Source organism: Bubalus bubalis, chromosome 1 (genome assembly GCF_019923935.1).
Source record: "Bubalus bubalis isolate 160015118507 breed Murrah chromosome 1, NDDB_SH_1, whole genome shotgun sequence".
Classification (NCBI taxonomy): domain Eukaryota; kingdom Metazoa; phylum Chordata; class Mammalia; order Artiodactyla; family Bovidae; genus Bubalus; species Bubalus bubalis.
The window spans coordinates 6930871-6958259 of record NC_059157.1 but is presented as its reverse complement, the minus strand read 5'-3'; the positions used below and the strand labels follow the sequence as shown (position 1 = coordinate 6958259).

General features: G+C 46.7%; 1 protein-coding gene across 8 annotated transcripts in view; it reads left to right on the top strand.

The window, feature by feature from the left end:
- The window catches only part of PSD3 (pleckstrin and Sec7 domain containing 3), a 610137-nt gene that overhangs the window by 312310 nt on the left and 270438 nt on the right, over nucleotides 1-27389 (top strand). The window lies entirely within an intron of this gene.

The window sequence follows — 27389 nt, the reverse complement described above, 5'->3', positions numbered from 1 at the left end:
TGAGCTGCGCAGACGCGTTTGAATCTGTCTCTTCCTGTGTGTGGTTGGGATGATGGCAGTACTGAACGAGGTGCGCGGGTGGCGGTTGGACTGTTAACGGAGGCGCAGTGTGTGGGAGCGTTCAACAGCATTTCTCCCGCATTAATAAAAAGCTCAGCAAGTGTGAATAAAGCATGACTGTCATTATGTGGAAGTTATTCTTCCTAACATCAGCACACGAGAGGACTTGGCCTCGCAGACTGGTGGTCATGCGTGTGGGGCGGTGGTTTGCTCACACAGGAAGCGTCAGGACTTCCCTGTGCCGGCTTCCAGACAGCTCCTCCGCAGCGCCTGCCCCTGCCCCTCCCCGCTCGCTCCCACCAGACACCTCCCGTGAAGCCTTTGGTGGAAGGAAGGCAGAGGGGGGAAGATGGGTAGTGAGCACAAAACCATCAGTGCTTGGTGAACATGTCTTCGTGCTCACGTCCTTGCAGCGAGTGTGTGTTTCGTCGTGTTAGGACGTGGAGAATAGAGCTGCACGCACAGGGGCCCGTGCCCCCTGCTGGGGTGCAGCTGAGACATTGTCGGGACCTGGCCGCTCCTTCTGGCTCTCTCCACAGGTCAGGTCATGCGTGGCCCGCAGCTCTGTCTGCTCTTCCAGGGCTCTCCTGTGTTCCCCGGGCTGGCCCGTTCTCTCTTTATGCTCCAGGAGTTAGTAGCTGTGCAGTTGTGTGAAGCCTCTTAGCTTGTATTTCCCGGGCTGTAACTTGTGGATGATATCTTTTTTCCATGGTTATTGAAGAGATTAAATGAGATAAAATATGTGAAAATGCCTAGCAATTTTTTGGCTTCTTTAAAAATTACTCTTTTTTTTTTTTTCTGTTACAATGAGGTGAAAAATTCTTACAATTTGTAAATGAGTCTCTTTTCCCCGTTTTGCTTTTATAAAGATTTCATGTCTAGATTACTTTTTCTAAAGCTTTAGTAATTTAAAAGTGTCAGTTTCCATTTGCCTCCGTGATTTTCCAGTGCCATCTACTATCCTTATAGCTTTTAAACTTCATTTTGAACTCGTTTTCAAAAATATGAAAGAACATGTGCTGATGGCAATAATTTACACTGAAGTCCCTTTGGTCCCACTTTGCTGAGGGGACCTCCTGATGGTTCCGAGTGGATTCTTGCAAGGCATGGTCTGTGCAGCTCTGTGGGGACAGATTTTAAGCTGCCTTGCAGTGTGAAAGGACAAGGGACGGAAAGTTCTGTGGGATTCTCCGGCTCCCTGAGGCACATGTCCTGTCTCCAGCTCTGCCGCTCAGCCCTGGCGTGTTTGGAAGCCCCTTGAAGGGCACCCACCTGCACAGCTGGGTTGTTTCACCAGAGCTGAGTCAAGCGATGGGGCCGGCTCAGGCCACACTGTGGTTCCTGCCCTCAGGTCAGAGTTCCTGCGGGAGAGCGAGCCACGAGGGCGCTCTCAGCAGAGGCCGGGCTGACCCTGCTCCAGAAACGCCCCATCCTGAAATTCTAGGGGAGGCAGAGCCTGTGCTGGGTTCCAGTGGGGATGTCAGTGATCCAGCGGGAACGATCGTGACTGTGTAGCTGGCCTGAGGGTGTGGTTCGGTCCCGCTCCGGTCTACCACAGGGTTTGGCTTTTCATCATTAGTGACGTCGGGTGGAGGGGGCATATGAGAGGAAGGTGTGGGCCCGGCTGCCGTGGCGGCTGCTCACCAGCTGTGGGCCCTGCAGAGCGTCTTTGGTCCCCAGTTTCTTTACTCGGAAAATGAGACTGCTGTGGGGGTGAAGGAAAACAACGCAGGAGAAAGTGGTAGGGGGCCTGCAGGTTGCTCCGAGGATGACTGACGTCCCTCCCGTGTTTGGTGGATGCCCTTGACCTTCCCCATCGTCTGTGAGCAGCGTGCGTTCCTCCAGCCCCTCAGAGGTCCCAGAGTGCCTGCAGCCTGTCTTCAGAAGCGGGGCGGGCAGCAGAGTGTCCGTGCTCAGCATGCACTTCCCCCAGCCGCTCCCTTTTGTTGGTTCAGCTGGTGCTCCTTGGAGCCCTGCCTGTCAGCCAGGGGAGCCGGGACTGAGGCCCAAAGCCCGAGCATCTCTGCCGGCCCAGCCTGTGCTGGTCCCGAGACCCAGTCGCTTCCTCTCTTGTTCATCCGTTTCCTCATTTGTAAGACATTTGTACTTGACGTGGAAATGATGACTCTTTCTTTTTCTGTCATTTCTCCACCTTGCTGTATCCACCATCCACTGAACGATTTCTGCTTCCTCTTTTAAACAACTTAAGACAGTTATCTTCAAGAAGGTAGGTAAGTAACGAGGCTGAACACCAAGCTGAGGGATGCTGTGTTGACTCTGAGTCCTAAGTGAGGAAAGGGTGACCGGGGGTGTTCAGTATCAAATTGCCCCACCCACAGCCGCTGACCTTGACATTGCTTTATTTGGTATTCATCCAGCCTTGGTCACCTTTACTTACAGCTTCCCTGTCTCAGGCCTGTTGTTATGGGAGCTGTGAGTACCTGAAGGGGTGAGAAAAAGGATGCTGGCAGCTGAAATGGACATTCTCCCCCCCGAGAAGACCTGGAGAGAATGTTCCTGGAGCAGGAGGCAGTCATCCCGGCAGGGTGGGGAGAAGCCTGTGGCCAGGCTGTGTGGGAGACGTTTGCATCCTGTGGTTTAGTTCTCCTTGCTGTTCATCCCTCCTGGTTTCCTAGGTCCTTTGTCTAAATATTGCTGAAGAGAGGAGAGGAGAGGAGCACAGCTACCACGCGTGGACACTTTAGTCCGGCTTTCCCAGGACAAGACTGCGGTTCCGGGTGACGGAATGACAGGGAAACATTTGTATTTCTTTCGTATTTTGCTGCTTAAAAGGTAAACAAAAACGACAGTTAAAGACTGTCTCTGCAGCTTACAAATCAGAAGGCTCAGTCCTGGCTGGGCAGTGGAGACAGTCACTGAGCACTGGAACATGTGTCTCTAGTCAGTCCCTTGGGGGACTCCTCAGGTGAGCCAGCTCTTAGAGGCTCATGATATGTTCTGTGGTTGAAACAGTTCACCCAGAGGATTCCAGCACTCCTGGCTCCCAAGGCAGTGGTCGATGCGAGGATTACGGATTTGCGTGTGATTGGTGCAAAGATCTGAGTGTGTGACCGTGATGGAGGAACCACCTCTGGGCCCTTCCAGTTACGGTGTGAGGAGGGATCCTGTTGCTCAAGGCCTGACCTGCTCGCCGAATTCCGCAGTGCGGGGCCTCAGATGCTGACCTGGCGTCAGCTTTGTGACAAGCAGGTCAGTGTCTGTCCAGGCGTCAGGTGATCCTGTGCCACCTCAGGGTCCCAGGTGGGCGCGTGGCCCACAGGGTTAGCAGGCAGTCGGGAGTCAGCCGGAGGAGGAGGTGGGTGGAGGGGGGCCTTTGCCGGCAATCGGGAATCAGCCGGAGGAGGAGGTGAGTGGAGGGGGTGCTTTGCCTTGCATTTTCTGGCGTCTTGACCTTGAGGAGCCAGGTCAAGGTCTAGGGTGTGGTAAGCAGTCCAGGGTGTGGTCCCCTCCTTGGCTTCGACTTTGCGGTCACCATGGAAATTACAGAGCTGAGCATTTTCCGAAGCTTGAAAATGAGGGAACTCAAGTCTCCACCTGGAACACAACCAAAGAACTCCAGTTGCCGCATTTACTGTAGTGACAAACCGCTGAGGCCGCGGCCCCAGCTTCCCTGTGGGCCTCTGTCCTCCGGGCTCCGCAGGATGAGCAGGGTGGACTTCCCAACCCCGTGCTGGGAAAGTCACCTCTTCTTTTCAAAGGAAAGCGACATTTTTGCTAACAAACTGTTTCAATTTGTACAACACATACACACACGCATGCACACACTTGCTGCCATGTGCCCTGCTGCTCCTCCTGGGAGCACCCTCCGCCACCCCCCGCCCGGGATCAGTGGAGCCCTGCCTGTGGCTCCGGCTCTTCTCAGGACCCTGAGGTCCATCTGCCGGAGCTGCCCAGGGTGTGGTGAGGGTCCAGACCCACCCAGGGCTGGCTGATGTGGAAGCAGTGTTTATCTTGTGTTGCACTCAGCTTTAGGAAAACAACTGAGGACACAGCAGTCTGCGTGGGACCAAGTCACACCAACCTGGTTAAGGACACGTGGCGCTGTGAAGGAAGGGACAGGGCTCAGGGGCCTTTCTTCTCGCAGTACTGCGTGCCATGTAGCCAGGAGGGTCCCTCCTGTGCTTGGAGGCCATTCTGCTCACGTGCTGTCCTCTCCCTCTGCCTTCAAGGCTGCTCCACTTGTCACGGACCTTTTCCCTCCCCCGCGCATTTCTCCAGCCCCTGTTCCATCTTGCTGAGCAACTGATGGACAGGGCCTTTGAGTGGCTGTTTTGCCATGGCCGTTGTGTGTGTAAGGCCAGCGTGACTCTGACCAGCCTGGGGAGACCTCCTGACCTGTCCCTGGAGGGAGGCCTCTGCGGTTGTCCCACATCTGATGGTGATCCCGGGGCCTTAAGAAGAGCATCATGCCGGGAGGTGGGAGACGTGGGCTCTGGCCCTAGTTCTGTTTACATTCAGAGTTTTAACCTCATTCCAAGGCCTTTATTTACTCTTTGGGAAAATGAGATTAAAGTAATTCACGAAGTGTATTTTCAACTCCAAAAATTCATTACTTGGCTCTATGTTAAAGTGTTAGTTGCTAAGTTGTGTCTGACTCTTTGCAGCCCCATGGGCTCCTCTGTCCATGGAATTCTCCAGGCAAGAATACCGGAGTAGGTAGCCATTCCCTTCTCCAGGGGATCTTCCTGATCCAGAATTGAACCCAGGTCTCCTGCATTGCAGGCAGATTCTTTACCAGCTGAGCCACCAGGGAAGCCTTGGCTCTATGAAATCATACTAATTCTGGCTCCTTAGGTTAGCTGTCTGTGACCAGTTAGGATCTTCTATATAAGAGCAGATTGAAAAGCAATTAGGAGCCTGGAGTTGGAACAGGTAGAGGAGCTCCCGGGTTGAGCAGCCATGGGTGCTGCTGGCTGGATGGAGGCTGGATGGAGGCAGGTGGCTTGAGAGAACCAATTTTATTCTCCCACTGTCTGCCTTGGGCTGTTTCTACAGCCTGACATCCTGCCCTGTAATTCTGTGGAGGCAGTAACCACTGGTTACCCTTCCTCAGCCTGAGTTGATTGAGAAGAAGCACTCACTTTGAAACCCAAATACGCCTCTTCCAGAAAGGCGAATGCAGAGATGGCAGCAGACTATAATTCTTCTTTTCTTGGCTGCATAAGTGACTGAAGCTTGCGTCTCCTCCAACCCTCATCAGAGGGTCCTTGTTTCTCACCTGAACGCAGAAGTGGGAGCCCCAGCAGCTGGAGTGAAACCAGGGTGGAGGAGGTCCGCGTCCACGGGACCCTCTCCTGACTCAGCGTCCGGTGTGTGTGTGTGTGTGTGTGTGTGTGTGTGTGTGTGTGTGTGTGTGTTGCAGGCCTGTACGCAGGGCCACATTCCCGCCCTTTGGAGCTGAAGCGGCGTGCAGGGGGCTGTCCTGAGACTGGGCTTTCTGGTGCCTCTGACTCGCTCTGTGACTCTGGGCATGTCCCTTATTCCTTTCTGAGCTGACCTCGTGTTTCAAATGAGGGAGTTGGGCTAGCAGGGCAGTATTTAGGGCTTGTTCCAGAGCCAGTGTGTGCCAGGAACTTGAGATGCCCCTCTTCATCTGCAGGGCGTGGGAGAGGGGCAGCTGAGCGGGGCAGGAGGGAGCAGCCAGCCTGTGCAGACGCCCCACGTCCAGCCTGGAACCCAAGCGGGCAGGGGCTGCCTCCTGACTTTTGTGCAGCACGAAGTCCCAGTTACTGCAGGGCGCCTTACAGTGGACAGTGCCTCTGGTCAGTGTGCTGGTTTGGGCATCTATTTATCGAGGCGTCGTAGCCTGAGGCACCCTGTTAGGAGCTGAGCCGCCTAGGAACAGGAGAGGCCTCCCAGTCTGAAGGGTTCCCTCACGGCCATGGCGCCTTTGAACTCTCTGTCCCTTCACAAGGAGTGTCTCTGTCCAGGGGTGGCAGAGCCATTTCTGCCCATCCCGCTTGTCCTGTTTCTTTGTTTTTCCTGCGACAGAAGCCTCAGGGGCTCTCACCATCCGGCCCTTGTTAAGTGTCTGTTCACATTCAGGTTGAAGACCCACTAGTGCCTTTGAGCCTTGAGGGGAGGTTTAGCAGGAACATCTGTGCTTCTCCAGGGGACCGCCTGCCTTCGCCTTCTCCTTTTTTCTATTCGATCTGTAAGCCAGCGCATGCATTGAATGGCTTATTGAGAATATTTTCTGCTCAGGAGGGGATCTGAAAAATTTCCCATCCATATCCATTCAGTCCTGCAGGGCATCCTTAGAGATGCTGAATTGCCATGTTTAAAATACATCCCAGCTTGGTGAGGGATCCAGCTCTTCCCATTCTGGAGAGGCTTTTATTGAGGCTCATCCCACTGACTTCAGTGAAGGGGTTACAGCTGCTTTTAGTCATCTGTGCTATTGGGCAACAGAGATATAAAGGATTTCTTTATATACATTTATCTCATTGAAAACGATAGTTTCAGTATTTTCTCCTGTCACACTTTTAGACAAGGAGATAGTTTGATTTCACCCAAGTTCGTGCCTTCCGACGTTTCCTGGCTGATGTAGCGATGAGACCTCAGAACTTGCACCTGTGGGAAATGCAGGGAGAGGGTCCAGGGAGTCCGGGGAGAGGAGCCCCCCACCCACCCCATGGACACAGCTGGCAGGGAGCTGATGTGGGGATTCCAGAGCCTGTCCTTGGAGTGCTTGTCCCCTGAAACCCTGTCCTGTGAGCCTGTAAGTGGTGGCTGAGGAGAGAGCTGCCACGCTGCTCGTGTGACTGCCTGTGGGGCCACAAGCAGGACTGCGTCGGTGGTGTGTCTGCCCGAGGAGATGGCGACAGTCCTGGCTCATCCCCACCTGTTGGCCTTTCCACTCCTGTCCTCGTCAGGATAATGTCTGTCTGCACGTGGACGGCATCACTGACTCAATGGACATGAGTCTGAGCAAACTCCGGGAGATCGAGAAGGACAGGGAAGCCTGGTACGCTGCAGTTCATGGGGTCGCAGAGTCAGACGTGACTTAGCCACTGAACAGCAACATCAAGAGGTGCCAAGCTTCTAGAAGTACTGTACCCTCCAATCAGAATGGTATTAGTGGAATACGCTATTTACTCTTGAGAAGATGTTCTGATTTACTAAATCCCATATTTTTATCTCATGCTTTTTTTTTCCCTTTTGAACAAACTTACCCACAAGTTAAAACTTTATTTAAAAACAACAAGGTTTTAGAAAATCTAGGCTACTTTGTGAACTCGTATGACACACTTTGAGTCTCCTGTGGCTGTACATTCTTAGATTTGAGTGCAAAGTTTTCCCCACCAATTTGGAATGAACTGGGCATTGTAGCTGGTTCTGTATGAAACAGTTGTTTCGGATCCCGACTGTAACAACGTCATTTTCTTTATACCCAAAGTAAATGCTGTTCAGGCTAGATTATTTTGGAATTCGACTGCTCTATTTTTCTCCTGATTAAAATCTTCTGTTGCAAAGGAGCTCTGCTAGTTTCCCTTATAAGTTACTGTTTTTGTGCCTCTAACTTTTCTAGTAATAAATCTTATTTTTCCATGAGAAAGCAGCCTGTGCTATTTAAGGTGGAGTAGGGGTTGTGGTTGAAATTGCAAACACATCCAGCGTTCTGTTTTGATTTTCTAACTTCAGAGTGTCTTTTCAGTGGAAGTGATCCAGTCTCAATCGTTACTATCTTCAGCCAAGATAAAGTATACTTTAAGTTGTTTACATGCAAGGCCCTGAAGCAGAGGGAGAAAAAGTGCTAGAGCCCCAGGGAGTCTTTAGTAGAGTTTTCAAGTTTCTGAGGGAAGACAGAAGTGTATCCACTTTAAATTTTTTGTGTGGGCATGAAAAAGAATAGTGGAGACATAGACATGTAGGAAATTCCACCCACCCTAGAAACCTCATGGGCCGGATGTAGGGCCATTCCTTTACTTTCTCTGACATCTCCAGATTTCAAGAATAATTATTTGTATTGTTTTCCCCTGTGCGGATTAGCTTAACTCTTAGATGATTATAGATAACTTAAATGATTTAAAGAGTATTAATGCAAGTCTTAGGGCTTCCCTGGTGGCTCCGATGGTAAAGACTCTGCCTGCAATGCAGGAGACCCAGGCTCGATCCCTGGGTCAGGAAGGTCTCCTGGAGAAGGAAATGGCTACCCGCTCCAGTATTCTTGCCTAGAAAATCCCATGGAAAGAGGAGCCTGGTGTCCAGGGGGTTGCAAAGAATTGGACACAACTGAGCGACTAACACAGTGCAAGTCTTACCGTGATTATATTCACATTTGTAATCCCATCAAGCTAGCTACTGGACCCCTTTTAGGGCCAGAACTACCTCTGCAGTGGGTAGCATTGTGTATAGAGTTAAAAGCCTGGTTCTTTACCTGTGGACTTGTCTTCAGAGCCTAACCTGACCATTTCCTGACAGTGTTACCTTGGGCAAAAAGCCCTCCTTTCTGTCCTTTATGCAGAGGTCACAGCAATACTAACTTCCTAGAGGCATTACCAGGATCAGTTGAGATGATGTTTTGAAGCGCTTGACACAGTGCCCGGAGCTAGGAGGTGTGCCGGAGATGTCGGCCACTGCCAGCGCCTTTGCCGTCACCTCCCTGCCAGGCCCCTCCACAGCAGGCGCACGCCTCTGCTGCCGCGCGCCTTTCACATGAACCCTGTCAAGCCCAGAGCTTAGCTCAGCAGCAAGCAGCAGTGCTCCATGCCCACCCCTTTCTGCTCTTCTGCACCTTCTACCCTTTTTTGTCATCCTTCTGTCTGGTGGCTCAGTCAGTAAAGAGTCTGCCTGTAATGTGGGAGACCCGGGTTCAACCCCTGGGTCGGGAAGATCCCCTGGAGAAGGAAATGGCAACCCACTCTAGTATTCTTGCCTAGGGAATCACCATGGGTGGAGGAGCCTGGTGGGCTACAGTCCATGGGGTCACAAAGAGTCAGACACAACTGAGTGACTAACACTTTCTGTCAGGGGTGCTAGGTGAGCATGGAGGTTATATTTTAAAGCTGTTATTAGAGGAGGAAAAAGAACTACAGATCCCGAATACAGAATCTCTGCAGTTTCCTTCCAGGACGAAGAAACTTAAAAATGTCTCTTTACTGTACGAAGAGAAGAAAAAAGAAATTCGAAGAATGTCTGAGTCTCTTCCTCAGATTTTTCAGTATGGTGATTCTGATTCTTCATCTTGAAAGTTGACTTATAGAAAATTAACTTTTAATAATGGATTCCTATGGGACTTCCCTTGTGGCAGAGTGGTAAAGAATCTGCCCACCAATGTAGGAGACACAGGAGATGTGGGTTTGAACCCTGGGTTGGGAAGTTCCCCTGGAAAAGGAAATGGCACCCCACTGCAGTATTCTTGCCTGGAGAATCCCATGGACAGAGGAGGCTGGTGGGCTATGGTCCACTGGGTCACAGAGAGTTGGACACGCCTGAGAACACACACGAGCATAATCCTTCTGATGATTTTGCAGTTTAGCAACAACTATGGCAGAGATAGGAAATGGCAACCCACTCCAGTGTTCTTGCTTGGAGAATCCCAAGGACGGGGGAGCCTGGTGGGCTGCCGTCTATGGGGTCGCACAGAGTCGGACACAACTGAAGCGACTTAGCAGCAGCAGCAGCATGGCAGAGATAGAGTCTTCTAGAGAGACGCATCAACAGTGGGAAAGCCAATCTGCAAACAGCATCTCCTGATAAAACTTAGACTAACAGGAGGATTTACGGGTCTCTGCTCAAGTGCAGCCCATGCCTGGCCCCACGCGTCCTGGCAGAGGGGTCCTTAGAGAAAGGCTGCTCTGCCTTCGCGCCATACCAGCCTTTCTTTAGCACGTGGCCTCTCCTCTGACGTGTGCTACATCTAGAAGCATTGTTGAAGAGCACCCACGGACTGAAGAGTAACAGTCTGTGCATAAGTAAACCGTGCCATTTGTGTGAGCTCTAACCCACTCCAGTGTTCTTGCCTGGAGAATCCCAGGGACAGGGGAGCCTGGTGGGCTGCCATCTATGGGGTCGCACAGAGTCAGACACGACTGAAGCGATTTAGCAGCATCAGCAGCAACCTCATCTTAGCAAAAGAAACGGCTTAGCGTTTGACTGTTACTTTAAAAATTTGGTGACATACAAAATTTTAATCAAATCAGATAAATACTTCAACACCATATTGTTTGCCTATTTAAGAAATCTTAATAGAAATTCTGTATGTAACCTAACAAACTACATGCTTACACATGTATATACATACAAAAGTACATGTATATACACATATACATCTTTGGCTTTGAATGAATTTCTAAATGGAGATAAAGTCAAACCTCTCATTTAAATAAATAAATAAATATATATATATATATATATATACACACACACACACACACACACACAATGTAATCCGGTCTTCCCTTGTAGCTCAGTTGGTAAAGAATCTGCCTGCAATGCAGGAGACCAGGGTTCAATTCCTGGGTTGGGGAGATCCCCTGGAGAAGGAACTGGCAACCCACTCCAGTATTCTTGCCTGGAGAATCCCATGGACAGGCTACAGTCCATGGGGTCGCGAGAGTGGGACATGACTTAGGGACTAAACCACCAATCTCATCTTTAAAGAAAACGAAACCAAATACCCAGATGGCTGTGAAAAAGAACCGACGAAGTTTTTTCCACTTAAGCCCCTGGTGGGAGCATTTTTATGTCAAAAATAAACTACCTCTGCTAGATGGCCTCTAAGCAGTCTCTGCAGCCCAGAGGGATTACAGAAAGGTCTGTGCCTTTGGAAACACATGACCTGGAGCGGGTTGGGTTCACAGGGATTCACACAGTGATGCTGCAGAGTAGCCGAGGTTTAGGTCCAGGGAGCCCTGGTTGTGGGCTAAACACTAACTAAGTGATCCTTGGTCTGCCGGCTCAAGACTCCGTGTGCGTCAGCAGTGGACTCCAGGTACTCCCCCCTTTTTAGAGCCTAAGAATTTTTTTTAAATTAATTTTAATTGGAGGCTAATTACTTTACAATATTGTGGCGGTTTTCGCCATACACTGACATGAATCAGCCACGGGTGTACATGTGTCACCCTGTCCCGAACCCCCCTCCCACCTCCCTCCCCATCCCATCCCTCTGGGTTGTTCCAGTGCATCAGCTTTGAATGCCCTGCTTCATGCATCGAACTTGCACTGGTCATCTGTTTCACATACGGTAATATACATCAGTTCAGTAGCTCAGTTGTGTCCGAGTCTTTGAGACCCCATGGACTGTAGCACGCTAGGCCTCCCTGTCCATCACCAACTCCCAGAGTTTGCCCAAACTCATGTCTATTGAGTCGGTGATGCCATCCAACCATCTCATCCTCTGTCATCCCCTTCTCCTCCTGCCCTCAATCTTTCCCAGCATCAGGGTCTTTTCAAATGAGTCAGCTCTTCACATCAGGTGGCCAAAGTATTGGAGTTTCAGCTTCAGCATCAGTCCTTCCAATGAGTATTCAGTACTGATTTCCTTTAGGATGGACTTTTTGGATCTCCTTACTGTCCAAGGGACTCTCAAGAGTCTTCTCCAACACCGCAGTTCTAAAGCATCAATTCTTCAGTGCTCAGCTTTCTTTACAGTCCAACTCTCACATCCATACATGACTACTGGGAAAACCATAGCCTTGACTAGATGGACCTTTGTTGGCAAAGTAATGTCTCCACTTTTTAATATGCTGTCTAGATTGGTCATAACTTTCTTCCAAGGAGTAAGTAATATACATGTTTCAACGCTATTCTCTCAATTTTAAGTTCTGGCTAAACTGGGAGAAGGAAGGTGAAGTCCGTCAGGTTTTTGGAAAGAGTAGGGGAGGAGCCCTGTGCTGCCCTTCTGCTCCTGTGACTAGTAGGTAGGTTTCTTTATCAGGTCTACCTGTTCTGCCCCTGTATTGGTCTCGGGTCCTCTGCTCACAAATGGAGTAGGTTCTCATTAAACCAAAGAAAGGACAGGTACCGCTCGTTTTAAGCTTTTAGATCCATTCTTTACCCTCCTACACTGAACCAGGCAGGGCTTTCCTCCTGGTGCTGCGGTTCATTTTGGTAGATGGCCTGCCCTGCTCTTTCTGAGACTTCTTGAGAAGCAGCAGGCAAGGGTCTCTCAAAAAACACAAAGAATCGTGGCCTTCTTCATAGTTGAGTCATCCAGGCGTGACTGGTTGATACCAGCTGGCTGGATGGAACCCAGAAGAGCCCACCCATTTAGCAGCGTCGTTTCTCCCACGCAGTTCAGACGACGCCTGTACTGCCTCTCTTCCTCACACCTGGGATCCAGGGAACTCTTTCTCTTTATGGCAAATAAGGACAGTTTCTCCATGCTGGTGGGTGTTAAGACTCATGTGTTTGTGTGTGTGTGTATGTGTGTGTAAATAAATAGACTTCTTTTTTTCTGAACTGAGACTACAGAGAACTCTCGGTTTATCACATGGTTGAAACTAGACCTGCTTTGTCAGAGTTTGACTGGGGGTGACACTGAGCTCTGCTCTGGGTGTCCCAGCATCCCAAGGGGCTGCTGTAGTGGACTGTCCTCACTAAGAACACCCCATTTCCGTGGGAGCGTGCACACAGGTACCAACAGGTAGGCCATCCAGCTAGTGTGCGCCCTACCTGGCTGCCTTGGGCATGGCCAGGGGCTCACCGGGCCATTCAGGTAGTAAACCTGATTTTTATCCGACAGAAATCAAGAGACTTATTTTACTTTCTGTTCCCTTGTTAGGGTCTTGACTGTTGCTTTCTAAATGTCACACAGTAATCTAGTGACTTTATCAGGTCTAGTAGACTGCTGTGGACTTTTAGAAGTAGAAGGGATATTCATCTCCCCCTCCCCCACTCCTGCAGAGTTGTGCAGATGAATGAATATACTGGCCAAGGGAGGAGAGGTACTTGCCCCAAGCCTCACAGTTAATGAGAGCCAAACAAGATCTCTCCTCTCTTGGCTTCCATACATACCCGAGCCTCTCACATCTGACCACTGTTGGTGAGTGTGTGTGCAGTAGTGCACTGGACCACAGGTACCCCCAGGGGGATGGAGCAGTGTGGTCCACAGGGTGGCGTATGGAGCCAGGCCGCCTGGACACACATCCCAGCTCTGCCATTCTGCTTGCCCGTGCCCCAGCCACCCTGTCTGACAAGGGGACATATTAATGATACCTGCTCCGTAGGGTTGTTATGAAGATCAAATGCACCGAGGCGTGTAAACGTCTCAGAACCATGCTTGGAACACTGAAAGTGAATACATACTGACTGTCGTTTTGGTCTGAATGATTTGAATGGCAGTGGAGAGGAATTACGCAGAGGCCATTATGGCCTAAACGCAGAAATGTTTAGCTCAGCCTGGCAGACCAGCGGGGGATCATTTGGTTCGTTTAGCGGCAAAGTGTGCCCCCCCCCCACCCCCGCCCGCCCAGGTCAACCCTGGGAGCCATCGTGTTTGTCACAAGTGCGTTGAGACGCTTTGACTTAATCTGCCCTCCAGCAACCCGGTCCGAGCAGGTTATTCAGCGACTGGGGAGCCTGTGGATTCGCTGTCAGCATGACCCTGAGGGGCGTTTTTCAGGCAGAAGGTGGTCCTCACCAAGTTCTTCTGGTCCATTCGCTTGGTGGTCACATTCCTTTGAAGTAATGCAGGCTGATTTGTTCACGACCCGGAGGACGAGGGGATCCACAGTAGGATTCTTCAGGGTCCGTGAGATGACAGGTTTCTGCTAAGCTCAAGCCCGTATTTTGTCCCTCAGTGTAATAATGTAAATTACGGTGTGGAGTTTAAGAGCATGTGGGTGGAGAGGGAGAAAAGTTTTATGGAAGGATGGCCCTGCATTGTCTGTCTGTGTGAATGATGTGGGGGTGAGATAACCACAAAGCATTGCTAATAACCCCCAGGTCTGCCAGTCCCCTGCCACAGGCCGTGTCCCCGCCGTGTCACGGGCGAGCTCCCCTGCGCTCCAGTGTCGCCTTGAGTAAGGTCCTCGGGGACAAGCCCCGTGGTGCTTGGGGCTCAGCGCTGAGTCGCTTTACCGTGCGTGCCACCTCTGGAAGATGTGTTCCAGAACCACTGGAGCTGCGGAACCTCCTCAGGAAGTGGTTTTTCCCTTGGGGTGAGTCGTCCTGGTTCCCGCTCTGTTTGCAGACGCGAGCCTCCACGGTGGCCTCCTCCGGTGTTGGCCTGAGCCTGACACCCGCCTTGCCTTTCCATGCCAAGCGGAGGCGCCACCTTTAAGGGCCCCGAGTTGTGTGAGGAGAAGCAGGCTCGGGGAGTGAGGCAAAGAGGTGATCTCTGAGAGAGGACAGGGGACTCTGCCTTTTGACAGAGGTTCTTTAAAAGGGAACCTCCGCTCTACTGCTTTTGGTCTTTTTTTTTTTCCCTCTCTTTTGTGCTTAAGAAAATATTTTCCCTTAAAAGTACAGTTAGACTTGTGTATAAAAGTTCAGTGGAGACGACGTATTTGGACTCGGGGTGTCTTTTCTGTTTATGCCCTGATAAAATAACTGTCAGAAACTGATGGATTAAGCTTCGGGATTTGTGTTTCTTCTCCTGGTGAGAAGGTTGTTGAGAGAGCTGAGCGCAGGAAGTGGTGTTTCGAGATTTAGCTCCCTTTTCAAGGACCTCTCCCTTCTGTTTGTTTTAAAGTGGGTTTTCAGTTTTCCATTTGTATGATAAGGCCATTTCCTCTGGGTCATTTGTAGAATATTCAGAGACAGATTGAAATTGCTGAAAAACAAACAGGGCCTAGAGTCAAAACATGTTTGAAATGCAGTGAACTGAAATAGGTTGTCAGCCACTGAAAGCTTACATTTGTTTTACTGAACATTATTATTAAAAAAAAAAAAAAAGTTGAACTTAGGCTTGCACATAAAGTTTCCCCAAGTCTTTAGTTTTTTTTTTTTTAAAAGAGGCCAGGGCACGTTTATCGAATAATGATGTTTAGACTAAATATCCAGAAGTGCTTATGGAGAACATAGGAACTGAAGAAGGGAGGGTCAGACCATTTCCTTTCCAGGACATCCATGTTCTCTCACTTGTTCAGAATGCAGACCTTTAGGTCCTTTTCACACCCAGTGTTTCTCAGTCATACCATGAAGTCTTAGCTCTACGTGACATCAGATCTAAAGCCCTAATATTACTTGCAAAAGATTGTTTTAGAAATGAAAGCCCTACTCAGGGCTGCAAGGCAATTACAGGTGTGAGCTTTGTCAGATGGCATTACAGGATTAACTAGCTGGGCTGTATGATTCATCTGATACACGAGCCAAATTAAACCCATTCATAACTGTGCTCCTTATCAGAGAGATGGGAGAGCTGCGTCTAAACACGACAGGCCCGGAGAACAGTCCTCTCTCGTGTCTCTCCCAGAGTGGCTCTCCCAGCCCAGCAGCCGCCTGTCTGCCCGGGTGCAGCACAGTGTCTGCAGACGGAGCCAGTTGTGGATCCGATTAGGACAGAGAAGAGTCATCGCTGCTCTTAAGCAACGTGGAGGATTACTTGAAAACCTCAGAGCTTACCAGAGCCCTTTTAGTCTCATTTCATTTACTGTGTACATTTGTGGTCTTCTGCGAGTTAATAATAAGAGTCAGGAACAGCGACACTTTGATAAACCAACTAAGTGGTGTGACCTAAAAACCTTCACTGAACCCTAGTTACCTATGAAACGACACCCTTGGGACAGAGATGGAAGTCATAGTCAATTTCTTTTAGAGCCCATTCTGATTTTTATTGAAATTGCTCTATTCCTCTTGAGGTCTGTGTATGCATAGGTATGTTTATTTCACCTGGGTAATGTTTTAGGTGACATTTATGTAGAAACATTTGAGCAGTTTATTGAAATATGCTGTCATGGTGTTAAGATGTTCCGAGAAAACTTGTCTCCCACAGAGCAGCAGTGTCTCACTGGAGCGCTGGTTCCTGGTCCAGTGAGGGCCCAGGAACTCGCTCGTGGCTGATTCAAGAGCGCCTCATGATTTCTAGCTTCTGCTTTCTGGATCTTGGTTCTCGTGTGTTGCACGCTAGCCACTGGGCTTCTAAGATTGTATGCACTATCCGTGTCACTGCTGTCTGGGCCTCGTTTTTGGTTTCTGAGCATCTTTCTTCATTGCCGCCTGGTAGGTCTCTATTCTCTACCTTTCTCTCTTTCTGAATGTGTCCTTAAAAGCCTTAAGTCAGATCAAACCAAAAACTAAGAACTTGATTTGAAACTAAGAACTGGAGTTGACCCTTGAACAGTAATGGTTTTTTCCCACTGAGTATGTACTGCAGCCCGAGATGTCCTGCAGTTGGCTGAATCCATGAATGTGGAACCATAGCTACGGAGGGCTGACTATAAAGGTTATATGTGGATTTTTGACTGCTTAGAGGATTGGCACCCCTGACTTTCATGTTGTTCAAGGGTCAACTGTATATTAAAAAAGTCCCATCCACTTAAAGAGGAGTCTGATTATAGAATGAAAATACATATTCATTAAAGACAATTTGAAAAGCACAAAGAAGTAAATAATCTAGGAATGATCACCTAGACATCAGTTACTGTTGCCATTTTGGTATCTGCATGTTCAGCCTGTGTGCGTGTGTGAAGGAGAGAGCCTGCAGGCACAGACGTGGAATGCCTCAGGTGTGTTTAAAGGAGCGCCTCCCGAAGGCTGGAGCATTCGCTGCTGGTGGCACATGGAGCAGTGTAGAAAATACGCGGATGAGCATGTTTCCGTAATGGTTCTAGATTCTGGTGTGTATTATAAAATGGCAACACATCAGACTTGTGATTTTATGGTACCAGTGCCTCTGGACGACCTTCAGAAGCTGGGGATCCTCAGCCCCTCTTCAGCAAAACACCTCATTCATTAGGTGATTTTATCGGGTCTTCGGTATCCAGCACATCAGCAAACTGGTCAGCTCTGCCTTCAAAATATGTTCGTAATTCACCTCTTCCCCACTCCAAAAGCCACCAGGAGTCATGTGACCCAGGTTACCATGCTTTATATCCTTTTAACCAGTGTTCCGGGTCAGTCTTCTGTCATTCTGATGGTTTCCCATCTCAGAGTCCTTACATGGCCGGAAAGCCCCTGCACAATCTGCCTTGCCTCTGTGCCCCCACCGCCAGTGATCTCGGCACCCCCGCCCCCACCCATCGTGCCCCTCTGCTCTGTCTCGCTGGCCTCTGCCCATCTTCGAACACGCCGAGCCTGCTCCCGCCTCGAGCCCTTTGCCCCTGCTATTCTATCTCCCTGGATGCTCATCCCCAGGCACCCCACAGCCAGCCCCCAGCTTCAGGTCTTCAGAGGTGCCTTTTCAGCGTTTTGTTGTTGTTCAGTCATTCAGTCATGTCCTGCTCTTTGTGACCCAATGGACTTTGGCCACCTGATGCGAAGAACCGACTCATTTGAAAAGACCCTGATGCTGGCAAAGATTGAAGGTGGGAGGAGAAGGGGGTGACAGGGGATGAGATGGTTGGATGGCATCACCGACTCAATGGACATGCGTTTGAGTAAACTCCAGGAGTTGGTGATGGACAGGGAGACTTGGCGTGCTGCAGTCCATGGGGTCGCAGAGTCGGACATGACTCAGCGACTGGTGCCTGCCAGGCTTCCCTGTCCTTCACCATCTCCCAGAGCATGTTCAAACTCATGTCCGTTGTGTTGGAGATACTGTCCAACCATCTCATCCTCTGTCGTCCCCTTCTCCTCCAGCCTTCAGTCTTTCCCAGCATAGGGTCTTTTCCAATGAGCTGGTTCTTCCCATCAGGTGGCCAACATATTGCAGTTTCTAGTGTTTACCTTCTTCAGAATTCTAACTTCTTCCCTCACAAAGCCACAGGTTCCTTTTGCCTGTTTTATTTTTCTCCCTAACCATGTCATTAATATGATTATCTCATTATTGTCTCCCTACTAAAATATAAGCTCTACCAGGCCAGGGATTTTTTTTAATTTTAGTCATTACTGAATCTATAGCACCGAGAATAGCTCCTAGGCATACAGTAGGCACTCAGTAAAAACTTGTTAAAAGAATAGCTGAAATCCTCTAGACCGAGGGATCGAACCCCCATTTCTTATGTCTCCTGCATTGGTAGGTGGGTTCTTTACCACTAACACCATCTGCTGCTGCTGCTGCTGCTGCTAAGTCACTTCAGTCGTGTCCGACTCTGTGAGACCCCATAGACGGCAGCCCACCAGGCTCCCCCATCCCTGGGATTCTTCAGGCAAGAACACTGGAGTGGGTTGCCATTTCCTTCTCCAATGCAGGAAAGTGAAAAGTGAAAGTGAAGTCGCTCAGTCGTGTCCGACTCTTAGCGACCCCGTGGACTGCAGCCTACCAGGCTCCTCCGTCCATGGGATTTTCCAGGCAAGAGTACTGGAGTGGGGTGCCATTGCCTTCTCCAACACCACCTGGGAAGCCCTGAAATAAAGGTAATAGGCTGGTTTAATGAGCAATATTGAGTGAATCAGTACCTAGAGTACAGAGATATGCAAAAGTTGTGAAAGTGATGAATGAATAATGTTTGAGAAACACTGATTTAAATAGTGTTTGAGTCTTTTTAGTTTGTTTATTATATATAGCACTGCAGTAAATATCCTTTAGTAACTTTCTTATATATATTTGTGATTATATCCTTACAATAAATAGTTAAAAGTTTATTTGCTGCTTCGTGGGATCTCCGTAATTTTGACTTTCTGAAGCTAGAAGTCTTACCAGTTTACACCCCTCTCCAACCTGTGCATGCCTGTATTTCTTCCTAACCTTGCTGTGCACCATCTCAGTGCCTTTTTGTCTTTGCCAGTTTGATAGCTGAGAAAACTGAGTGCCTGAACTGCTTCATTGTGAACTTATATGTATGAGCATTTCCCCACATGTTTAATTTTGATCTTTTTATCCTTCGTTGTGACTTGCTTGCTCTTGTCTGCTTGGGCTCGCTCTAATTGCAGGGGATTGAAAACCTACATGCGCTGGTTTTCTTGAATGGATGTCACAGGCGCTCAAGTTCACGTCCAAGGACAGCAGGCCTCAGAGACAAGAACGGGAGGGTCTGCTTCCTGGCATGTCTGCTCTCCCGCTTTTCCTTGCCTGCTGGGTTTCCCTCTTCTCGAGGCCTCTTCCCTTCCATGACCATGTGTCCCACCTGGCTCTGGTTTGCTGTGTCCCTCAGTTGAGATGCCCACCATCCTCCAGGTGCCATGGGCCCCTGAGGCCCTGGTTTCCAGGAGTGAGCAGGCGGTTGGCTCTGTTTCACTGGGTGGTCACTTCTGGTCCATCCAGCTGAGATTAGGATGGGAGGTTGAGGCCCTTGGGGCCTGCTGTGTCCAGGGGACAGGGACGAAGCAGCTTTTCTAGGAAGGATGTAGTGACTTGAATGTTCAGTAACATGTCTTTTGACCATTTCTTCATATGATGTGTTCATCTTTCTCTAAAGGGTACACAGAAGTCCATTACATATGAAGACTAGTTTTGTCTTTTGTCTCATGGGTGTTTTTCTCTCCAGTTACCATTTTAATTTTGTTTGATATTTTTGCTATATAATTAAACCAGTCATTTATTTTATTTTTTTTAATTTAATTTTATTTTTTAAACTTTAAATAATTGTATTAAATTTTTTGCTCCTGTAAAGTTTAGAAATATCTTCTCTATGGGGAAGCTATATTTTCAGCTATACTTCCTTCTAGTTCTCTTTGGTTTTATTTTTTTTATGTGCCCCTTGAATAACATTAAATTTTAAGGGAATTTGAGAGAGAAATGGCATCTTTGCCTAATTCATTCTAGGAAGATAGTGTTTATTTAGTATTAACTTCTTTCAGCAACAGTTTTATAGTTTGCTTTATTCTGGTTCTGAAAATTTCTTAAGTTTATGCCTAGATACTTTGTAAGTTTTATTCTTATTTTGAGTAGAATTTTTCTCAACATGCTTTCTAACTTGTCCTTCATAGTTTGTTAAAGCTGTTGTTTTTATATTTTTGTTACTGACCACTTTGCCAGTTCTAATAACTTTTTTACTGAATACTTTTGAGCCTTGTATGTAGACAGTTAGAACATCTGCAAGGAATTATTTTTGCTTTGTTCTGTCTCTTTATTTTTTTCTCATTTTATTGTGGTGGATCTTTTAGAAAGAGGAAGATGGTAATTATAATGGAATGCAGGGTCTGTCTCATACTGTTGTGATTTTTAGGAATAATTGTTCTGATTAGAATATTTGGGAACATAGAGGTAAATGCAACTAGTGGAAAACTGGTCTTTACCCAAAATGTTATCTCTACTGGGTCTTGGAGCCTGTATGTTTCACTTGTCCCTTTCTGACCAAACCATTGCCTCCAGAAAGTTCCTGTTAAAATGCCCATGTGATCCCTCCCATTAACACATTAAACTTGCTAATATAGCATATCATCGACCTGGTTCTCTCATTTTCTGGTAATTGATACATACTAGTCATACTCTTGCCTGGAAAATCCCGTGGACGGAGGAGCCTGGTGGGCTGCAGTCCGACTCAGCGACTTCACTTTCACTTTTCACTTTCATGCATTGGAGAAGGAAATGGCAACCCACTCCAGCATTCTTGCCTGGAGAATCTCAGGGACGGAGGAGCCTGGTGGGCTGCCGTCTATGGGGTCGCACAGAGTCAGACACGACTGAAGCGACTTAGCAGCAGCAGCAGCAGTCTACTATTATGGAAAGCGAGAACTAGACCTTAAGCAGATGGGATAGGAAGTGTTTAGGTGATGCTGGCAGCATGAGCCTTTGTGGTTAGCAGTTGCTTGGTTGTAGCTTCATCTTTTTTTGCTCTGTGTTCTGTGCCCCTCCCTCTTCTACCCCATAAACTCAGCTTCGTTTGTTTTCTTCGATGTGTTTTATTCTGTTACTTTGGGCTTTCTTGTTCTTACCCCCCACACTTGGAATCCGTGTCCTCAGGGTCAACTTAAGTGTCACTTTCTACAGGAGGCTGATTTCCTTAGAGCAGCTTATGGTCCTGCCATGTGCTCTGGATGTACCCTGTATTTTCTTTAAAATGACATTATTATAATTGCTTTTAAAAGTAATCTCTCAAAAATTGTTACAGCTATTCAACTATAACCTCAAATTGCAGTGCTAGAGAGCGTGTCTCCCTTACTGATCATTGTGTCTGACACCTAAGTAATCGCTCAATAAATGCTTCTGAAATTAATGATGGACGGGGGAATGGAGGACAGTGAACTGCCTTGATGAGCGAAAGTGGTAGCAGGAGGGAGTCAGACGAGCTGGAAGGGAAGGTGCACGGTATATGCCTGTGCCAGAAACGCTTAGTTTAATCTGGATCTGAACTTGTATAGAACTGAAAGGAAGGCCTGCCTTCTGTTACTGAACTTGAACGGAGTTTTGAGGGATTGGAAAGGCAGTTTCATACATGGGTGAACCCTGTGTGCCCTTGGACACAGAGAAAAATACAGCCCTATACTTTATGCTTGTACCCTTTAATTTCTTTGCTTTCAGGGTTGAAGTAGTAGAGCCACTAGGAAATTTTTACAACATCTAAACTGGCATACTGGCTCATAAAGTTTACAACTCCACCTACAATAAAGACCATGTTTAAAAAGCTAGAGTGAAAAAAGGCAGTAGGAGGAAGAAACAGGAGTCTGTACCAAAAAAATAGGACTGGGTGCTTTTCCACTGGCAAAAGAAAGTTTGCTTTTGTGAGCCTGGATAGTACCAGTGTATAAGAATATTCCCATTAGTAAATAATTATCATACAGTTCCATTGTTTCTCAAGTTAGAGTACACTTGCATTCCTGTACTTCTATTTTTATATTATCATTCTGTTATAAATTATGAACTGTGAACTCAGAGCTGAATGGAAATAGAAGACCAAATATATTTTTATTACTATTTTATCTCATTTATTCATACTATGTATTTCTGAGGAAAACTGCTCCTTGACGTATGTTAAAATGAGGGTTGAAATTTGGGTGTTAATTCTTGGGGTATTAAAAACACACCTGTGGCAGTTGAGCTGATTTTACATGAGATTACTACATGACTAGTAAGGTCGAGGTGCTAATTTTGGCAGACTGGGTTGTGCTGACACTCTGTTTAAGTTTAGAGCAGTCTGGCCGTTTTTCATCCCCTTGAAGTCTTCCTCTGCCTCCCCGCCCAAGTACTCACACTCCTGCCATTTTCCTTGCTCCCTGAAAGGTGACGCTGGCCTCACGCATTGAACAAACCCTGGCTCTTGCCCCTCTGCCGGGGAGCCTTTCCGTCATCACCCCCTGTGCAGCTCGCTGCGCCCCCTCTGCCGGGAGCCTTTCCGTCATCACTGCCCGCCCGGCGTGCCTCCTTTCGCTTTAGGGCTGTGCGGGATGTAACCTACTACCTGCTGGAGCGCTGAGTGCTCTGTGATTTGTCTCGTTTGTAGTTGCCTCCACGGAGTTTGTCTGCACTAACCTAGACGTTAAAACCCTTGGTCTTGGGAGCTGTGTTTTGCTCCTTATTCTCTTTATATACCTTTCACCTACGGTGACGTCTGGGTGCTCAGTAACTGATTTCAGGGAGGGAACTTTGTAGGTGGTTAGGCATCTTTGTGCTCTCAAGCCTCTGCTCTTTATTTATTTGTTTAATTGACCTATGGTTGGTTGACAGTGTTGTGTTAGCTTCTGGTGTACAGCAAAGTGATTCCATTTTACATATATACATTTGTATTCTTTCTCAGGTTATTTTCCATTATAGGTTATTACAAGATGCTGAATGTAGTTCCCTGTGCTATGCACCAGCCCTTACTGTTTATTTTATACATAGTAGTGTATATCTGCTAGCCCCAAACTCCTAATTTATCTCCCCCACCTTTCCCTTTGGTTCTCTAGGTCTGTGAGTCTATTTCTGTTCTGTTAAATAAGTTCATTTGTATCAGTTTTTAGATTCCACATATAACTGATAAGATGACATATGTCTTTTTCTGACTGACTTCACTTAGTATAATTAACCTCTAGGTCCATCCATGTGGCTGCAAATGGCATTAGTTCATTCTTTTTATGGCTGGATAATGTTCCACTGTATACATGCGCCACGTCTTCTTTATCCATTCTTCTCTTGATGCACATTTAGGTGCTTCCATGTCTTGGTTGTTGTGAATAGAGCTGCTATGAACATTGGGTTGCATGTACGTTTTTGGATTATAGTTTTCTCTAAAAATGTGCCCCAGGAGAAAGATTGCCGAATCATATGGTAACTCAGTTTTTGATTTTTTTTTTTTTTTTTAAGGAATGTCTTTACTGTTCTCTGTAGTGGCTGTACCAGTTTGCATTCCCACCAACAGTGTTGGAGGCTTGCTATTTCTCCACATCCTCTATACCATTTGATATTTGTAGCCTTTTTGATGATGGCCAGTCTGACTGGTGTGAGGTGATACTTCATTGTAGTTTTGATTTGCATTTCTCTAGTAATTAGCAATGTTGACCATCTTTTAATGTGCCTGTTGGCCATCTGTATCTCTTCTTTGGAGAAATGTCTATTTAGGTCTTCTGCCCATTTTTTTGATTGGGTTGCTTTTTTGATATTGAGCTGTTGTGATATGTTTCTATATTTTGGAGATTAATCCCTTGTTGGTTACATAATTTGCAAATATTTTCTCCATCATGTAGATTCTTTTCAATTTGTTGATGCTTTCCTTTGCTGTGCAAAAGCTTGTAGGTCTGATTAGGTGCTGTTTATTTTTGTTTTTATTTCTTTCTGTTGGGAGACTAACCTAAGAGAACATTGGTATGATTCATGTCAGAGAATGTTTTGCCTATGTCCTCCTCTGGGCATTTTATGGTGTCATGTCTCATATTAAGTCTTTGAGCCATTTTAAGTTTATTTTTATGGTGCGTGGTATGAGGGAGTGTTCTGATTTCATTGATTTACATGAGTTGTCCAGCCTCTGCAGCACCACTTGCTGAAGAGACTTAACTTTTCTGTATTGAATATTCTTGCCTCCTTTGTTGAAGATTAACTGATCATGGGTAAGTGCATTCATTTCTGTACCGTCTTTACTGTTCCATTGATCCACTGTCGGTGCCAGTTGTTGTTGTTATTTAGTCCCTAAGGTGTATCTGACTCTTTTGTGACCCCGTGGGCTATGGCCTGACAAGCTCCTTCTGTCCATGGGATTTCCCAGGCAAGAGTACTGGAGCAGGTTGCCATTTCCTTCTGCAGGGGATCTTCCTGACCCAGGGATCGAACCCATGTTTCCTGTGATGGCAGGCAGGTTCTTTACCACTGAGCCACCAGGGAGGCCCAGTACCACAGTGCTTTGGGTACTGTAGCTCAGTAGTTCTGTAGTACTGTCATAAGTACTGTCTTAAGTACTTCTTCCCTTCCAATTTGGATACTTCTGTTTCTTTTTCCTGTCTGATTGCTGTGGCTAGGACTTCTAATACTATGCTGAAAGAAAGCAGGTAGAGTAAGCATCCTTGTTTTCTTCCATATTTTAGCCCTCCCATATTTTAGACACTTAATGCCTCCAGTGTTGTTCTTTTTGCTCAGGATTGCTTGGGAAATTCTGGGACTTTTATGGTCCCATATAAATTTTAGGATTTCTTGTTCCAGTTCTGTGGAAAATATCATGGGTAATTTGATAGGGATCATATTAAGTGTATAGATTGCTTTCGGTTGTGTGGCCATTTTAACAATATTCTTCCAATCCAAGAGCATGGGTTATCTTTCTGTTTCTTTGAATAATTGTTAATTTCTTTTATTAATATTTTATAGTTCTCAGTATATAAGTGTTTCACCTCCTTGGTGAGGTTTACTCCTAAGTACTTTATTTTTCTGATGGAATTTTGAAGTGGATTGTTTTACTTTCTCCTTCTGACATTTCAGTGTTAGTGTTAGAAATACAATAGATTTCTGTATGTTATTCTTATATCCTGCTACCTTACTGAATTTTTAAAATCAGTTTTAATAGTTTTTGTGGAGTTTTTAGTGGAGTCTTTAGGGTTTTCTATATGCAGTATCATATCATGGCTGCCAAGGCAGGAAAAGCAAGAGACACAGGTTCAACCCCAGGATCAGGAAGATCCCTTGGAGTAGGACATGGCAACCCACTCCAGTATTCTTGCCTGGAAAATTCCACGGACAGAAGAGCCTGGCAGGCTAAAGTCCATGGGTTGCAAAGATTTGGACATGACTGAGCATACACAAACTGTGTTGTCATCTGCATATAATGACAATTTTACTTCTTCCCTTCCAATTTGGATACTTCTGTCTCTTTTTCTTATCTGATTGCTGTGGCTAGGACTTCTAATACTATGTTGAAAGAAAGTGGGTAGAGTAGGCATCCTTATTTTCTTCCATATTTTGGTGGGAAGCTTTTCAGCATTGAGTATTGTGTTGGTTATGGGTTTATCATAAATAGCTTTTTATAATGCTGAGATATATACCCACTTTGGTAGGGGTTTTTATCATGAATGCATGTTGAATTTTATCAAGTGCTTTTTCAGCATCTATTGAGATGATCATGTGATTTTTATCTTTTTTTGTTGATGTGATTGATGCAATGTATCACACTGAGTGATTTGTATGTGCTGAACCATCCTTGGGACCCTAGAATGACTCCAACTTGACCATGGTGGATGTTTTTTTAATGTATTGTCAGATTCAGTTCGATACTTTTGCATACTCATATGGACAGAGAGTGACTCTTGGTCCTGGTTTGTTGCAAGTCTTGGTTAAAGAGGTGGTGTTGGACTCGGGTAGCCAAGGGCACAGTGTGTGTTAACTGGTGCTGGGACCTGGCGTTGGTTCGTTTCTCTCAGGCGTCCGTATTCACAGTCAGGTATGTGGTGAACAAAACCTTCTGGTTCTCCTTTTTTTGTGAACTGCTGCCTTCAAACACCACAGCTTTCTTTGGCACGTTTATCATGGATAATGAAGTGTGTGCTTTTAGGCATTGGTACTTGGACCCTAGATTTATTCTGGGGAACTTTTTTCCTATTTTATTTAGTTAAGGATTCTGGAAAAGAGAAACCCCTGAAATCTTTTTAAAAATTTCCTAGTAAATGCTGTTTTTGAGTGCCTGATTTTTAAGGCAGGTATTATGATCTTCATTATTTGCAGATGTGGAAACAGAGGCTGACAGAGGTGAACGCCTTGCTGGGGCTGAGACCTGAGTCTAGGTCTTTTTGAGTTTCCAGGCCCATAATTTTTTTCCTTAATGGTTTCAGTTTTATTCAAGGTTTATATTGGTACAATGGATTGTTTACTGTGGAAAGTACTTTAGGACTGAAGACAGGTCTTGGTTCAATTCCAGTTTTATATATAAGTATGTTTGTGTCTTTGGGAAAGTCATTTAGTCTCTCTCAGCCTCACTTTTTTTTTTTTTTCCCCTCTATAAAATTGATATGTAGTGCTTTCCCAGCCTTATTCTCAGTTATTAGGAGACATTTTGAACACGGCTATGTGTAGTATAAAGCACCATCTGTAATTGTTAAAGGAGAGGGCAGGCATCCTCATTTGTGATAATGCGCTTTCCCCAAACTTTGGCATGTGCTTAGTGGTATCAGTAGGAATTACTTCCGCAGGTCTTTTGGTGGCTATGAAGTGACTAGCACGTGACAGCACTGTGAGGAGGTGCAGAAACGTCTTCTCTTGGGGGACTCGGGGCTGGGGCATTGCCGCAAATTGCAGGGTTTAGGAATGCCCACGGTGGCAGGACCAAAAAGCCAGGCTGACCTCCAGCAGGGCAGGACCTTTAACACCTCTGGTGGGTAAAGGGGAGGGGAGAAGTCACACCTTTGCTGTTATTGCTACCTGACTGGTGTTTTCTTTTTTTAAATGTTGGGGTAAAGATCTTTTGAGAGGACTGGCGAGACTGACTCAAAGTATATTTAGGTTTTATTTTATCAGCCCTAGTTTTAAGGATAGGAATTCAAAATGTGAAAGTAAAACTGCCCAGGTGATTTGGCTACAGTCGAAAGACAAATTTTAAAATGAATTTTAAGAGTGGTGCCAAAGGGCATTCTCTTTTCTGCAGACGCCAATGGAAGGAGTGTATCATCCGAATGGGTGCTCCAGACTGGTAGGTAGGTTGGTTGGTTTTTCCTTTTAGGCTTCTTGGGAGCTTTTTCTGGCTCTTGGCTTAGTCTTTCTTTTCTTTGTCCTTGTCCTCCTCCCTGCCCTCCTTTCACCTTCCCTTCCTCTTTCCTGCCTCTTGTGTGTGTGTGTTTTTTTTTTTACTACTTTATAAAACCAGAGTAATATTACTTATCATATCCATCAGAAATAAAACTAAAGAATAAAGTGAAATAAAACTTCATAGAGCTGAGTGACTGGGTTGAATGATCATCTTTGAGTGAGTGTATTTGCTGAGATAGGAGCCAAG